This window comes from Acinonyx jubatus, chromosome B2 (assembly GCF_027475565.1).
Source record: "Acinonyx jubatus isolate Ajub_Pintada_27869175 chromosome B2, VMU_Ajub_asm_v1.0, whole genome shotgun sequence".
Classification (NCBI taxonomy): Eukaryota; Metazoa; Chordata; class Mammalia; order Carnivora; family Felidae; genus Acinonyx; species Acinonyx jubatus.
Window position 1 is genome coordinate 43,595,898 of NC_069385.1, and position 17,579 is coordinate 43,613,476.

At 36.3% G+C, this 17,579-nt stretch overlaps 1 long non-coding RNA gene and 1 other non-coding gene across 2 annotated transcripts in view; one reads left to right on the top strand and one right to left on the bottom strand.

The window, feature by feature from the left end:
• LOC128315533 (uncharacterized) overlaps positions 1–17,579 on the bottom strand; it is a 332,664-nt gene that overhangs the window by 123,180 nt on the left and 191,905 nt on the right. The window lies entirely within an intron of this gene.
• Positions 51–182, top strand: LOC113598979 (small nucleolar RNA SNORA72). The gene has a single exon (XR_003419733.1). It is a non-coding gene; the product is annotated as a small nucleolar RNA SNORA72 (small nucleolar RNA).

Genomic DNA, 17,579 nt, shown 5'->3' on the forward strand with positions numbered 1-17,579 from the left:
AACACATATTATGTTTTGAACTTATGAATTTTTAATTAATTGATAAAATACTGCAAATATTCTTGCTGTTCTGATTTTGTAACCATCAGGGCAAGCTCAACATTTGCTAAATTAAGACCACGCATGTGTCTCCAGACCTCGTTCTTTTCCTAGGTCTGGTTTTATAAGTGCTGGAGATAAAACCAAGTCTGATTTATACGATGCATTTTTTTGATAGAGTGAGAGAGACAGCATAAGCAGGGGAAAGAGGGGGAGGGGAGAGAGCGGGGGGGAGAGAATGCTAAGCATTCTGATCATGGTGCTCAAACCCATGACCCTGGGATCATGACCTGAGCCGAAATCAAGAGTCTGATGCTCAACCGACTGAGCCACCCAGGGGCTTTTATATGATGCATCTTACATGGGAAGTGTCTATGACTCTAAGTATCTTTGATCAACCTCAAGAACACAGCTAGTGTAATAACTTTTGAAGATAACCATGGTTAGTTTGATGATTACCAGTTTTCATTTACTGAATTGTAAAATGATTGTGTTTTATTTTCTGATTTTAATATCATGAGAAGCATGCCAGAACAGACTGATGAAGAGTAAGTTGTGCAAAATTTTTCTCCAATAAAACAGGCCAGGGGTGCCTGGGTGGCTCAGGTGGTTAATTAAGTGTCAGACTCTTGGTTTAGGCTCAGGTCATGATCTGACAGTCATGAGATCGAGTCCCACATGGGACTCTGCTGGGCATGGAACCTAGTTGAGATTCTCTCTCTCTCTTTCTCTGCCCCTCTCCCACTTGCATGCTCGAGCTTTTCTCTCTCTCACTCTCTCTCTAAAAGCAAGCAAACAAACAAACAAACAAACAAACAAAAACCTGGCCAGAGAACTTTTAAAAACACTGTGTTCATTTTAGTTATTCTCTTTACGTCTTTTGTTTCAACACACTTTTCTGAAGATAGGTTTAGAGAGGATGAGGCAGCTAGATGTGGTGGCAAGACTTTCATATAGTAAGAACTATACACACAAGTTTCCATGTTCCTGTTTTCGTAAAGGGAGGGCACTAAGTTCCTTTCCTGTAGTAGGCTTTTAAGAGAATTAATTTTCATAATTCCAGTCTCAGGACATTGTTAACATTTGAAATCTTATAATGTTTCAGAGGAAGCAAGGCTCAATACTCAAAATTTAACCAGAATTACAATATATAGTCCAGTTTAAATCTACCAAAAATGAGTAGCAAAGAGGATTAAATGAAGTATGTTTCTCCCACCCAAACTTCTGTCAAACTGCTGAGAAAAGTTCTACTGAACTCTGATGAAGAAGGATCTTTCCTAAAGGTGTGCAGAGGTTGGGGTAGAAAAATGTACTTGGACAATTTCAGAATAATCCCAGGTCTTCAATATATTGCCCATAGTGTGTTTTATATAATTTTTGTCCTAAAAGATACACAATGAAGTATGTTCGATGTTGACAATTTTGGGAAACTGCATACTACACCTCTCAAGTATGTAGCATAAAATCCTTTTCCCACATCAGTTAATATGCTTTGGAAAATTCAGCAGAATGAATCTGGGAAAAATACTGATTTAGATACATCTTGATTTACAGACGTGAAGGGGGCTAGTTGCGTGTATACTGCACAGCCTGTTCTGGGCTCTAAGCAAGGCTGCAGGAATGTCAGAAATCACAACATCTTTTTTGACTTTCGCATCAATCAATCCACATAGGCAGCCTTCAATATGCTATCCAAGTATTTAATGAACCTTGAGTCAGAAAACTCTCCTCTTAACAGCTATATAACAAGCATGGGTGGGTCAAATCCCCACTTTCACAGGTGAGGGAACTGGCTTGTTTCAAGCTAACATTAGTAATTTTAGTTTGCGTCTGAAGTTAATCTAAGGTTGTGGCTATAATTTGGAAAGTGTAGCTGTAACAAACCAGAGTTTTCTTGTTAGTTGCTCAGTTATCCAATGTTTAGAATTTATTTTTTTGATACAGGAAATTGGTTGTATTTTAGATCTTGATTGCTACTTCATTACAATTGACAATTTATGATTAAAGACATTTTCTGGTTTAGAAAAAATCTTGTATGTATTACAAAACAAGCAGATTTGGTTATGAGCATTTTCCATTATAGAAGATACCAAATATATCCAAGAGAGCTTGAAGGCAGGAATGACATTCAAGAAACCAGGATTTTACATCCAACTCATTAAAAAAAAAAAAACTTATGACACAGTTTTTGACTTCTCTGAGCCTCATTTTGCTTATCTTTCAACTGCAATGATTGAGGAATATAATATGATGTTCTTTCTAAAACTAAATTTGCCGACTATTTCCTTATAATTTTCCTAGAGGGTCCCTATAAGTATTGACTCATTTGAGTGGTTAGTTATAAAATATTACTATCATTTCTGGATTTTATATTCCTAACTCACAATAGGCCTTTACATAGGAACATACTTTGAAATAGGTCCTTTCCTTATACAGAAACAGTCCACAGCTCTTTTGTTATTATAGCTATGCAGTGGTGATTACTTTGCTTTTAGTGACTGGGGTATATAGAAGGGATATGAAAGTTGACAGAAAATTATATGAAAAGCCACCTACTCCAGATAAAAAATGAAACATCTCTGAAGGTATAAGGCAATGAAACACAAAATCTTATTTATTTAGCTATACCTTGGTGTTTTACCCTTAAGAACATACCAATTCCACGAAGATCTACAGAATGTTTGAAAATACTTCCTTTTTGTTTTTCCTTCTTTCTTTTAATACCTAACTCCAAGTCCTCCTGTTTGTAAGAGTTTCTTCCTCACCCCCTAACTGATCCTCTGACCTGCCTCTTCCTCTTTATAGTTCTGCCTCCTAGACAAAGAGCTCTACAATCCACACTTCCTAGCCCATCTCAAGACATATGCTTCTAATTCAAGCAAAAGGAAAACTAAAACCAACAAAAATACAACTTTCAACAGAAATAAGTATCATTTTACATGCAAGTGAGTGTGGTAACTTCCTGGCTCCTACAGGGTCAGGTACAGAAGTGAAAATGCCACCTGAGTGACTCCTTAGATGATATGAGCCCTTCTTAGAACTTATTTATTACACAGTAAAGAAGAGTAGGATGTTCTTTCTGTAAGCCTCTACCACTGACAGTGTAGCATTTTTAGATTAAGCCATGGGAAATCTAGCATGATTTACAAATACAACAGCCCAAGAATAACAGCCTTTCTGCCATCCGTGATTGGCACTGCTATTATAGACTCTATTATAATCTTATCTCGATGTCCAACAAAGCTATTCATTCAGCAACTAAGCTCACGTCAAAGACAACGCAGAGGCTCCTTATGTGCAGAAAAATGTTTTTCAAAAATACAGTCTCATTGCTCAGACAGAATCAAGTGTGTACATGACATGGTGCAAGGTGCTTATGATAGAAGGTGGCAGGCAGGAAATGAAGTTGAAACAGAAATACCAACTGAGAAGGTGTTTAATCTTTGAGGTGTGAGGTATTACATTCTAGCACTCTCTGATATCAGGCATGAAGGGAAAAAGTAGCTAAAACATATGGGGGAAAATACACTTAAGTCCCTTTGATGTCTGTGTCGGCAAAGCACTTCAGCTTTCACATCCAGTCTTTAATAAAACAGCTGAAGTTCCTGGTTTGTAAATAAAGGAAGCTAAGAGATTGCTGAGTAGAGTCTGTTGTACACATAAAAATGAAACCTCACTTCAACGTATGCCTGAAACCACTCATCTCAATATTCATGCACACATATACGTATACACACCTCTTAGAACTATCTTATACCTCCATTCCTGCTTTTCATAGGCCTGTAATTTTAAATTAATTTTTACCATGGAAAACTAATGAATTCCTACAAATGCATATATTCAAAATTTTGAGGAAAGTTGGATACCCCTCTTTTCCCACAAGGCAGAAACTGAAGGCGAAAAGCACTGTGGTGATAAGGCCAAATCCATGTGACTCTCCACATGGAATGATCAATAAAACATGTAACTGACTTTTCAGCAGGAGTAAGGGGCAGATACAATAGCAGCAAACAAAAAAGGAGATTTTGCCAGTGATGCAGAGCCTCCAAATCCATAAGAGCAGAAAAGACCTCTTAGAGATTAAACATGAGGCAGATAAATTTTAACACCAAGAGAATCCAAACCACACCCACACTGGTCTTCCCAGTGGATTATGCTGATGATCCATATAGCACAGATTTGTAGACAGCAATTCCTTCTCCAACTCCACCCTCACCAATGATGCACATGTGAGTTTCCACACTTCTCTGGACCTACTACTGACACCATCTCCTACCAAGAGCTAATGGGTGAAACTTAGAAAGCATGCAAAGAAATTTGTACTCCTTAAGCAGGTCTATTCCATTCACCCAAGACAGTTGCACAGAATTCCAGAAACTAAGAATTGGCACTGAAATCTGAGATGGCCTGAATACAGTTCTACCCAAAAAAGAATCCTCTCAATTGCCCTTCAGTCTGTGGTGATGTCTCTGCTTTAGTATCTTCCAGATGCATGCATTCTCAACAGACATACAGATATGATGATGGTTCAAATTCAGGCCACTATAAATTTTAATGAAATCTATCTCATCTTGAGTTGTGATCTGGTCCCCCGTGGTTTTTACCAACAGATTCTGCCAGGTTCTTGGAAGAGAGAGATAAAGAGGTATTTTGTAAGAGATCATTGGTTAATTATTTTAGTTTTTTGTTCTAGAAACTTTTTAACATTGACATTGAGTATATCAACACCCAATCTTTAAAACTTGTACAATTTTAGAAAAATGTCAGTCTCTTCATGTGGTGCCTCCAAGTTAATCATGATTTTTTAAATACTACTGATGGAAATTCTGCAACTCTGTTATAAACTCCTTCAATAAATGATAGGGTAATTTATTAAAATTAAAATGATTTTGTTTAAATGAGATTAGTGTCAGGGGCACCTGGGTGGCTCAGTCGGTTAAGTGTCCGACTTCAACTCAGGTTACTATCTCGCGGTCCGTGAGTTCGAGCTCCGCGTCGGGCTCTGGGCTGACAGCTCAGAGCCTGGAGCCTGCTTCGGATTCTGTGTCTCCCTCTCTCTCTGCCCCTCCCCCGTTCATGCTCTGTCTCTCTCTGTCTCAAAAATAAATAAACGTTAAAAAAATAAATAAATGAGATTAGTGTATTTTATTGTTTCATAATGTATTTCAGACTTTACTTTTCCAATTGGAAAACTGATTTTATTGATCTTGAATATGGAAGAAAAATAGCTGAGTAGAGCTCTTAGTAATACAGCATCTAGGAAACCAAGGGGCTGATCTCGTCCTTATCCAGCTCACTCCCTGTCCTCAATAACACTCTGTCACAATTCTCTACTATTCTAGCCTTTTACCTGTGCTCATATGCTTCCAGACCTTAGCCACTTTTTTACACACATGTGGCATTCTATATTTTGGGAACTTTACAATCTGGATTCATAACAGCATATTCTGTGAAGTGCATTGATTTTTTTTTGTTGTTGGTATCCCCTTTATTTTTTTCCCTAGGAATAATAAGCGATATTACTATCAGATTTTCACATTTTTCATTTCAAAAGTACCTCAGTTTATGATATGCATGTCTCTTTTTTCCCCCATTTTTGGAACCCAACTTCTGTCAAATCTAGAGGTATGTTTGACAGGGACTAATACTTCTTTATTTCTCTTTTATGCATCCTACAACATTTTCACCCAAGATTCCAATCATTTACAGAACTCAACTCCAAAACTGCTTTACTCCATCCAAGCAATAAAGTCTTGGCAGGGCTCTGTGCTGTGACTACCTCTCTCAAATTTAGAATTCAGATGTGAGAGGGTTTCATGAATACACATATTAACACATGTAACTGGATTAAGAAGCGAAGTCACATTTTCCTTACAGATAGTAAATCTGATTTGGCTGATTGGTTTGACATGAGGACTGACTTTAACAAATGAGTAAAATAAACATCTTCCATATATTAGCTAATTCTATAGTTCTGAGATTGTAACAATAATATATTGAAAGTGTGTGAAAAGAAAGCATTTTATCAAGACTACTTATCACTAAATGTGTATCAAAATTAATAATAATAGCTATTGAATACATCTCAGTAAAAAATAGCCTTTTTGGTATACTTCCTATAAATTAAGAAATAAAATGACTCTAATGACAGGGTGCTAAATCTTTTTGCAAGTTAGGACCAAAATTGATGAGAACCTAATTGAATTGTCAGCTGATAGATTAATAAAAATATTTTTGATGATAGATCACTATATGAATTTTTGGCACAAAACTTGGAAGGAGTTCAAAGAATTGTTATTGCTACCCCAGAACTCTTTCCATTTTTATCTTCTTATTTATGATAATAAGTTTTTTCAGGGCTTACATATAGAGAATATAAAAATAATTTATGTTGAACTTTGCCTCAATCAAATAATAACTAATATTCATTCAGGAGCAAATAAGTTATTCTTATTAAGAGATTTTTCAGTAATATTTTATTTTTTATATTTAATAAGTATTTACAAAAATATATAATATTATGTTGTTTTATTCAATTGGGTAGTAATAATTTTCACGAACTCAATCCAAAAGATATTTGTTAACACTTAGAACTTTATGGCCAGAAAAATAAAAATGTTTTAAATTTAAACATTTTAAATTTTAAATTTTAAATTAAAAAAAATAAAAATAATTAAAAATGTATACAATTACTTTTGTTGTAGAGAAATATGATAGGTGACCAATAAAAGACTTTAAGCAGCATAAAATTATATTGTATTAGAGTAAAATTTACTGTAAAAATATAATGGAAATATGAGTTCAAAGAAGAAAGCAAAATCTCAATTAAGCAATACTGCTATCCCAAAACATATGCCAACTATTAAATAAAGCTTGTGTATTTTTAAATAAGTGTTTCTTGAATCATGATATTAAAAAACTGGAAGGGAAAATAAAAGTTGGCTATTACACTGGTCTTCATACTTATTTGGTGGCATTATCTGAAATAATTCTGAGTAATTTTGTATTCCCTCAAATATTAAAATGACTTCTACATTTTCCATCTTAAGTTGAAATGGTTACCAAAGATGTAATTTCTGTCATGATATAAATAATAACACGTAAAACTTTCAAAAGCAGTTAAATTCACTTTTTAAAATATAGCCAGAGGGAATCCAAACACTATGGCAGTTTGATACGAGCATCATCCGTGTTGTCCACGTCGCTGGTAAGCTTCTGCAGTATCACCTCTCCTGTTATGCTTTTCTCAATGGTTCCACTGGGCTTCTCCTGTCACCTCTGTCCTTTCAAATGCTGGTGGTAACTATGCATTTGCATTTACTTTGTGTTCATATACATTATCTACTTGCTACATATCCACCACATAGTAGGTGCTCGGTAAATGTTAGTTATTATGGTCATACTACGATCTTCCTTGATAAATAATTCAAGTACACATTAATATCAGTTTCACACACATTGTTTTATACATATCAAATTTTAAGTATTTTTCCATTTTTTCAAGAGTACTGGGCAATTTGTTAGTTTTACATTTTCATTTAGACATTTTCTTTTCCTTTTCAGATTGCTACTTGAAATATATATTCAGAATCGGGATATTATCTCAATGGCCATGACTTTAATACACTCTAAAATTTTCATTTTATGATTAAAACATTATCACAGAGTGATTTTTCACCTAGTTGAACTAGATAAGTAGTCATTGACGAAGTTAGCCCTGGAAACTGGATAGAATTTAAGACACACTCTCTACTCTGGAAAATGAAAACACCATCAATGCTATTCCACACTCTCGTTGTACATTCAACCTGCCAGCCAACATAAACCATTGCTTTTCCACTATCAAAGTTTATAACACTTATATTGTTTTATATAACTATTATTCTCATGTTTTATGCCTAAGTTTTAATTCTAAAGATTGAAAACCATTAATATTATTATGTAAATATTATTCACTACAGGACCCGGGATAGCATTTGGACAAATAACAGAAGACAAGCAATTTTATTTTGAAAGCTGTTTTCTTGAAGTATATCAAAGGCTTGTGTTCAAATGAGTTATTTATTTTAAACTCTCAGTTATTCAATTTGTTTCATTTATCTAGGGAAGATTTCTTGTTAGCTTGTTTTTTTGTTTTCTCTTGAACGTTTAACATTTTCCTCCAACTCTCACATTTATTTTCTTGTTCCCAAAAGACATGTTTGCCTCCTTGCCCAAATAACTAAGTCATCCAGCTTCTTAATCAATAAAATATGTTGAATAGAATAATTTTTTTGAAAACAATCTTCTTAGAAAACCTGCTGCTATCTCTTCTAAAGTTGGTGCACGTTTTTCATTTTGACATTTCTTTTAATAGCATTCCAAGTTTAATGTCCTATTTTTTTTTTATTTCTGTGCTGTCCTCTTGCTTAGTTTCCACCTACGTTTTGGTGGAGTACATTCTTAAATATATGTTTTTAAATAAACTCCTTCCAAGTTTGAATATTTATCCTTTGGCCTTCCCATGTGATTGAGAGATTAGCTGGGGTAAAATTTCTAGGTTCAAAATAATTTTGCTCAGATTTTCAAAGCTTTATATTATTTCTTGCTTTTCATTTTACTCAAATATACGTGCATTGCTGATTTCCCACTTATATTTATGTATAAAATAGTAAGCTTATAATATAAGCATCAAACACTGGCTGCCCCAGCACGTTTATAGTTCTGCTATTCCAAGAGGCTTTCTCTATGAACCTAAAGACTGGCTGCTTAAAATAGTGCTTATTCTTAGACGTGAAAGCCTTGAATAATTACACTATGGATATTAATCATGGTAGCCCTAAATTCAAAGAGTAATAATTCAGGAACTTAATTTGATGCTCTTGCACAATGGCCTGCAGGTGGGAAGGTAAATAAGCCAACCTCTGGAGGTGTAGATAAAAATATAGATAGCCACAGATGAAATGGAGCCAATATGATAATTGAAGTTATCTTCCTCATCCAGCAAAAATGTTTACATGCCGTAATTTTACCACTTTTCCTCTCTTGACTGAAAATTTTCTTAATTCAGGAATGAAGATAGTGGGTAGTAAATAGACAACATAGGATCAGAAATCTCATTATCTGTGCTCTAGGCATTTCTGTCACTAATTGGCTATAAGCCTCTAAGAAAAGCCATAGCCTCCTTGAATCATAACACAATGATACTTGAGGTCCTATCCACCCTAAAATTCTATAATATTATGAAAATAAATGTCCACAAATAGTCTTTCTGTTCCTGGATATGTACAACACAATCAAGCATTAAGCATATAGGAATCACATATCGACATATATAACACATTTATATACTCATTTTATTAAACAGGCACTATATTTAGTGCTGACACCTATCTTTCTCCTCTCCAGGATGCTGTGACTGGTCTCTACATGATTTTCTTATCCAACACAACCTATTGATGAGTTTTAAAGCACACAGAAGCAGAAGAATGCTTGAATTATAGTACTATAATATGTTTAATCAACAATATGAAACTAAAAGTTTTTTTTAATGAAACCTCCCTTTCCATATACAGTTTTGTTTTTTTCTTCCTAACTCATTCTTACATCAGTCAGCTCAGCAAACCCACCTTTAACATCCTATTGGTTCAGTGTCTATGGTCTTAGAGATCTCTTCCCATGTTCAGTGTTTTGGCTACTGTCTAATGCTGTTGTCACATATGTCATGTTACCTTAGATCCAACCACTTCTCTTTTTCATAAAATTGCAAAGTGACCTTCACATTCTTTTCAATAAAAAAATGCCTTAATCTATGTAATTGGGCAAATATGTGTTTTATATACACAATTGGGGAAAAATTATCATTCCTCCAATTTTCCATGTAACCTAGTTTTACATCTTACAATAACTAAGATTATTGAGTATATATTTATTGGTTATTTAATAAGAACACTTCTATACCATATGGTTTGTTTACCTTATTTAAATTTTTTTAATGTTTATTTATTTTTGAGGGAGAGAGACAGAGCATGAAATGATGGGGGGGCAGTCAGAGAGAGGGAGACACAGAATCTGAAGCAGGCTCCAGGCTCCGAGCTGTCAGCACAGAGCCCGATGCGGGGCGCGAACTCACAGACTGTGAGATCATGATGTGAGCCGAAGTCGGATGCCTAACCAACTGAGCCACCAAGGGGCCCCTATTTACCTTATTTAAATACATTACTTCATTTGGGTCTTTGAATTAATCTGGGGCATAAAAAGAGAAATGTAATCCATGTTTTACAGATTGGGAAAATGAGGCAAGAAGACGCTGAAGAATGAGCTACAGTTGTATTCCAGGATGCTGAAGCCAATCCCATTAATATTTGCTGCATCCTTCCACTAATAAGATTTGAATTATATTTTTAATTTTTTCATATTTGTTCTAATGTCAGCTCAACTTCAGTACCTATTTTCTATAAATCTTTTTTATCCCAAATTTCTTTCATTCATTAAGCATATATTAATCAGCCTCCCAACATAAGTCAGATTCTGTGCTAGATACCAGGGCTACTACAGTATACAAACTCAGACATGGCTCCTGCTCTCAGGAAGCACAGACCACTAAAGGCAAGACATTAATCCAATAATTCTGAAAACAAATGGATGTTATAACTGGCAAATGCTACAAAGTGAAAGCAACCAGTGTCCTCAGATCCTGTACTTGGGAGGTGTGACCTAGTCAGAGGGGTCAGGGAAGGCGACCCTGAAAAAGTGTCATTTGAGCTTTGGTTGAACAATGAAGCAAGAGTTTTACCAGAAAAGAGGAGAAAGAGAAATCAACACATTCAAAGACCTTAACAATAGGAAGCATGACAACTGGGGAGTAAGGAAAGTAGCCCAGTGTGAATAGAAGCAAAAGAATCAGAGAGAACATAATTTAAGATGAGACATGAGAAGAAATGGAGGCCAGGCTCTACAGGGTTTTAAAGCTAAGGTTAGTGAGTTTTGTCTTTATCCAAAAAGCAACGGGATTGTATAATTTAATTTACATGAAATTTACAGAAGAAGAAAATCCACAGAGACAGAAGGCACATCAGTGGTTGTCAGGGCTGGAAGAAGAGTGGGAATGGAGTGTGACTGCTAATGGATATAAGGTTTCTTTTTGAGAAGATAAAAATATTCTAAAATTAGGGATAATTCACAACTCTATGAATATACTAAAAACTATTGAATTGCAACTTTAAAAGAATGAATTTTATGGCATGTAAGTTATATCTTGATAAAGTTATTATTAAAAAATAACAATAGAAAAGTATAAAAGATTTTAAGAAGAGAGCTCTCTTACTAGGATTAGAGTTTTAAAAGGATCATGCTGGCTTCAGTGGTGAAAAAGATTTGAGAGTGGAAAAAGAAGGGTACTATAATAACCTAAGTGAGCGAAATTTAGAAAGGAAAGCCAATAGGACTTAATGATAGATTGAGCAGAAAAAAACAAATAAAAAGATGTCCTTTTCTAGCTTGAACAGGGAATGGATGTTTGTATCACTCACTGACATTGTGGTAATGGAGGATGATCAGATTGGAGGGGGTTGGGGGGCGGCGGTGGATATTGAATTCAGTCTCTTCTTACGTTGTGTAGGGGGTTCCCTGGAAAGATGTTAAATAAAAATTAGGATATATAGGTCTGAAACTCAGAGTAGATTTCTCAGTCAAGAGAAAACGTACAAGTCTTCTGCATATAAATTAAAATAATAGGCATGGATAGACAAAAACAGCCTTGAGAGAGAATACAAGGTGAGAAGAGAACAGGATTGACCCTTGAGGAACTGGCCTCAAGTTGCTGGCCATGTAAACAGTAAAAGTGGAAAAAGAAAAATAAACAGAAGCCAGAGAAATGGGAGAACTAGGAGCATGTTCTGTCAAAGAGGACAAGGGGAGCATTTCAAAAACCGCTATGGCAGCTCTCATATTAAAGTATTACATTGTTTCTTACCTCGTTCTTCCACTAGATTATGAGTTTTTTGAAGGCAGGCATATTTTCCTCTTACATTTACTTCACTTAGTACTTGGCCCACATGAAGCAATCAATCAATATGTGTGGTTTGCAACTGAATGTTTAAGTTTGTTTTTGGTGAAAAAACGGTTACATTGGTAAACCAATTTTTTAAAACATGCCTTTGGGACAAAGAAAAAGAGCCCATAATTCTATACTAGAAAAACTTTAATGCAACAGACAAAAGGAAAAGTCATTTTTCCTAAGTAAACAGAGAGATACATCTAACTCCATAGTACAGTGCAAGTGCATGGCGTAAACAGAGGTAAATGAAAATGACTAGCAGCAGCAACAGTCTAGCAGCAATTGTGGTAAAGGCAGAAATGCACAATAAAATTGAGGCTTGCTTAAATTGAAAAAGGAGCCAAGATATTTTAGAATTAGATCTTTTAGGAAAAAGCCAAGCCAATGAACAGGAACAAAAATTAAGGAGGCTGAGGAAGAGACGAATTTATGAACCACGGCTACAATTTGGCTCCCACTTACCCAGGATTCAAAAGATGTCACCAATTCCTACTCAGCAGGATTGTTAATAAACGAGCCTACCTGTATAAAAAGTATGTAAAAATCAACAGTATATTCATAATTATACATATATACACATAAGGAGTTTAACTACTTAGTTACTTCATAAACTATTTGCATTATTCTTTCAATTTGATTCTTTTGCTTCTACATTCTAGCAGCTTGTTGAAAGCCTACTGACCATAACCTTGATGTTTAAGCAGAGACTTCATTAGACCAGATGCACTCAACTGCAAGACATCTTCACAGCTGCCCTGAAGAAGTCTGAGTATGGCAGAGTAACTGAGTCTCACCCAGTGCCAGCTAATACTACTCTGAGCTGGACTGAAAATTTCACCCTAACCAAACTTGCTTGAGCAGCCCTGGTCAGCTAGAGCTTTGTAAATTAAAGAAAATCTAGGATCTGCATTTATAAAGTTCATCACATCCTTCTTCCTCATTCCAACCTTGTGTCAAAAGTTTCACAAATGACACATCACAAAAAGGGTTAGACATCTCCCATAAGTCTCATCTTCTCTTCTCTTGCTCTCTTGCCATTTCATATATTTCTTTGCTGTACCTCTTTTCTTCTGGAGATCTGTAACATATACTTTCTCCTAGTAGCTTTATTTTTAAGCCTTTTTGAAAAGCACTAACTTATTCTCTTAAACTTATGTAAAAATTAGTCAATAATGCTCCCATTTATATGCTCTCATCACCTTTTCCATTGGTAACCACATTGCCTGATAATATGTTCTCGACCTGTTATCCTGAAACAGTAAGACTTTTTTTTAACATAAAATCTTTCTGTCTCATAATTTTCTTTCTTCACCCATGCTGAGGATGCTTTATTTCTAATACTGCCAGCCAGAGGCACAGATACTGAACAATTTCAATTCCTTCTCCTGTCTTTGTCCAAATTTATTTAGATGGCTATTTCTTCTCTTATTTTTCTGAATGCAGAAATATTAAAGTAAAGGTACTGCCTTTCAGTTTGTTTTTCATTTATGTGGAACAACTAGGCACTTAACCCTTAAAAGCAAGCATTCTTTTTTTTTTTTTTTTGAGAGAGAGAGAGCGAGAGAGAGAGAGAGCAAGTGTGAGCCAGAGAGAGAAAGAGAGAAAGAATCCCAAGCAGGCTCCACACTGTCAGCATGGAGCCTGATTCAGGGCTAAAACTCATGAACCAAGAGATCATGACCTGAGCTGAAATCAAGAGTCAGAGGCTCAATTGGCTGAGCCACCCAGGTGTCCCCCAAAAGCAAGCATCCTTAAGTTTTGGTGCAAATAAGTTTTCTTGGCTATCAGGACCATCACTGTGCCTTGAAAACAGATTTTGCCATAGGTTCTGATCCGTCTTTCCTTCACTGGCCAGAGGCTCAACTGGTAGTCACACATGGGAACCATTCATTTCAGCCACTGTGGGTCACAGCAGCTATTGGGGCTGCTTCCCTCCACTGCCTCCAATGGAAAAGTCACCACGAGAGGGATTACAAATCACTACATCCACAACATGTTCCACAAAACAGGCTATTCAGCATGTAGTTTGGGGAAGTTATCTACTCCACAGAAATTCAAATAAGTAAATCTAAGACTCTGAGAAGTACTGCAATAAAGAATGATATTTCACTTTGTTTAACCTTGGATTTCCTACTCTTATTGAGAACATCTGTTGTGCTGTGCACCTGTGTAAAAACTATTAGCATTTGGTGAATCAAGGTTTAACAAACAGTCCTCTGGAAACCTTTAGATTAAGAAGCAAGGCCAATTCTTATTCAGCTAAGGTTAATAGCCTTTAGAACACTAGACAAATCTTTCTAGGACAAGATTTTCTCATATGCTTTTTGTCCTTAGACTTCTATAAGAAGCTCTATTTATTACATAAGTCTATATTTTTAAGGTGCTCCCTAGAGGGAGAAACTGCCACCGCCCTACCCGAAATCTGAGGATCTGATGTGAGCAGATCGGTGTTCAAATCCCCGCTCTGTTATTTAGTAGCTGGCTTCGATCTTCTCCTCGGTAGAATTGAGAATAGGTCTCCCCTAATATCAGCACAGCCCAGGGCAAAAGGACAAATGAGGGCCAACACACCAACATACTATTTGTCTAAATACCTGAAAGTTATCAAGTAACCTATGCCCCCTACTAGCCTATTTTCCACTCAGCCTCCTCTTCCCCCTCCTCAAGTCTAGTCCTCTGGTGATCACAAACCAGAGGCCATCGAGCCACCTTGCTCTCCCTGGGGCCAGCCCCTGCCCCTGCAAGCCTGGGTAGGAGCTCTGGTCTGCTGGAACTGGGCAGAGAAGAAGCTTCTCATGCCTCCTGGATGGTGACTGGAGTGCCAGAGGGATTTCTTTCTGAGTCATGATTTACAGACAAACTCTAAGCACCTAACAAAAGTAGATCATCCAAGCGCAGAGTATGAGGTAGGGAGGAAAAGAATGCAACTAACTAGAGATCTTGGTTAGCCCAGACACCCACTTTGGTGATTTGGGCAGCCGGATGGAAGCAAGAACACTGTTTCTTTTCCTAGTTTCCCAAGGCAGAATATGTGATCTGCACACACGCACGCACACACACACACACACACAGACTCTCAGCCCAGATCCTCTGGCCTGGGGCAGTTATTTTGGCTAATGTTTTCACTTTCCATGACTCTTGTAGAGTCAAATTCATTCCAAAAAGAAGAGAGACAAAGAGACACAGAGAGAAAGGAAAATCTTAGCTTGAAACGGAAAAAAAAAATGTCTTTGTGTTTTAATATCCACGATTTGCAGTGTCATCTAAGGCTCAGAGCACTGACTGGAGGACCTTTTTATTCATATCTAAGGGCAGGAATGATTGAGACAATTGTACCTGGTGCATAGAATTATGCAAGAATTAAATATGATGATGCATGTGAAAACTGTGTATTTCTTATACAATTTTCAAAATAAGGAGTCACTTTTCCCTAAGTTTTGCCAATAAATCTTGTTGGGGAGAAAGAAGGCAATGAGCTATATTCTTTTTTTTTCTCAGGTGATCTTTATTTTTTCTTTAAATATGAAATTTATTGTCAAACTGGTTTCCATACAACACCCAGTAATGAGCTGTATTCTTAGAAGATGAACAAACCTGGAAACCAGTCTAAGTGTTATTCCACTGCTCAATTATTTCAACGCACTTAGACATTATAGCATTGTGCTGGACTCTGTGCTTAAAAGGTTATCAGTTTTCTCATATATTCCAGAATAACTAGATAACTCAACTCTTTAAGAATAAGCACTAGGGCCTGACTTCAACTGACTGCTATAATGGAGAGGGGAACAGATCCCTTATAACCTCTCTTAGAAATGATAAGCAGAGATGACATTCAGTCTAACTTGATGAACTCATCCAGAATATTTTTATATTTTAATTTCTTAATTGATGTATAATTGACACAGTGTGTTACATTAATTTCAAGTGTACAACACAGTGTTTGACAAGTTAAAACATTATGCTGTGCTCACTACAGGTGTAGTTACCATCTGTCACCATATACTATTAGAATACCATTGACTATACTCCCTATGTGTACCTTTTATTCTCATAACTGGAAGCCCATATCTCCAAGTCCCCATCACCCATTTTGCCCATCCCCCCCCATCCTCCTCCCTCTGGCAACCATAAATTTGTTTTCTGCATTTATAGGTCTGATTCTACTTTTTCATTATTCATTTTTTTTGTTTGTTTTATAGATTCCACACATGAGTGGAATCATATCCTATCTGTCACATGGAGTATTTCTAAATTCCAGGTCCCTCCCTGATACTTCACATCAATTAGACATAGGTTGATCCAACTTTTGAATAAAGAGCTTGCATTAAACTTTATAAATATGTAATATTCCAGGGGTGCCTGGGTGGCTCAGTAGGTTTAGTGTCCTACTTTGACTCTGGTCATGATCTCTCAGCTGGTGGGTTCGAGCCCCATGTAGGGCTCTGTGCTGACAGCTCAGAGCCTGGAGCCTGCTTTGGATTCTGTGTCTTCCTCTCTCTCTTCCCTTCCCCCACTCAAGCTCTGTCTCTTTCTCTCTCTCTCAAAAATAAATGAACATTAAAAATTTAGGAAAAAATAATAACATAAACATAAATAGTCCAGTTGTAACAATGACACAAAATTTATTTTTCTGAGAAGCAAATGCACAGGTCTTGATGGGACTGTCTTTAGGTATAATTTGTTAATCTCATACAAGAAAAACTTTTTAACTGTACTGGAGTGTTGCAGGGTTTCAGGCCTCTGAAATGGAATTTGGTCAAGGATATTCTAAGCAAATGGATAACAGTTTATATGATATATATGCTATATATTTCATGTCTATGTATGTTTATCTTACCTGTTCATATTCTCATGCATAGTCTTCAACTCAATCAGGCCATCAGCCCACTGAATAACCTGTACTCACTGCTACCAATAAGCTAAACTTTTATCCATGAAGGGCCATGTCCTCCCACCCAAACATCCTTCAGGGAAAGGGCCCTGAGAATCTCCTCTGGATTCCTGTCTTTACCACTCCATCGGTCCAATACTTTTTAATGTCATATATACATATTTTGTCTTGTTGTTGAGATGATAAATCCACTTGAGAGCAGAGAACAGAAATCAAATGACTTCATATCGAGTGCCTAGCATAGTGCTAATGACTTCACTTGACCAGAGAATAGCTAGTTATTACGAGGCAGACTTAAAGGTCTCAGCCTAATTGCTGTTTTAATTCCAGAAGTAAGGTTAGACAACCTAGCAGGCTATTTGAGATCTTCTTTGTTCAACATGCTGTCAGAGACACCTGCAAAATACACAGATATGAACTAAGTAATGCAAACCCTCAACTAATTAAGGGGTTTAGTGTGTATGTGCTCCTATAATGAATAATTAACAGAAGCAATAGGAGAGACTTCCATGCTAACATGGTGGAAGCTGTGGTTGGATTTGATTTCCCTTTTGTGTTTCCTTTGAAAGCATTCACACACCAGCCACCATTCTTTATATTATGTTTATAGGT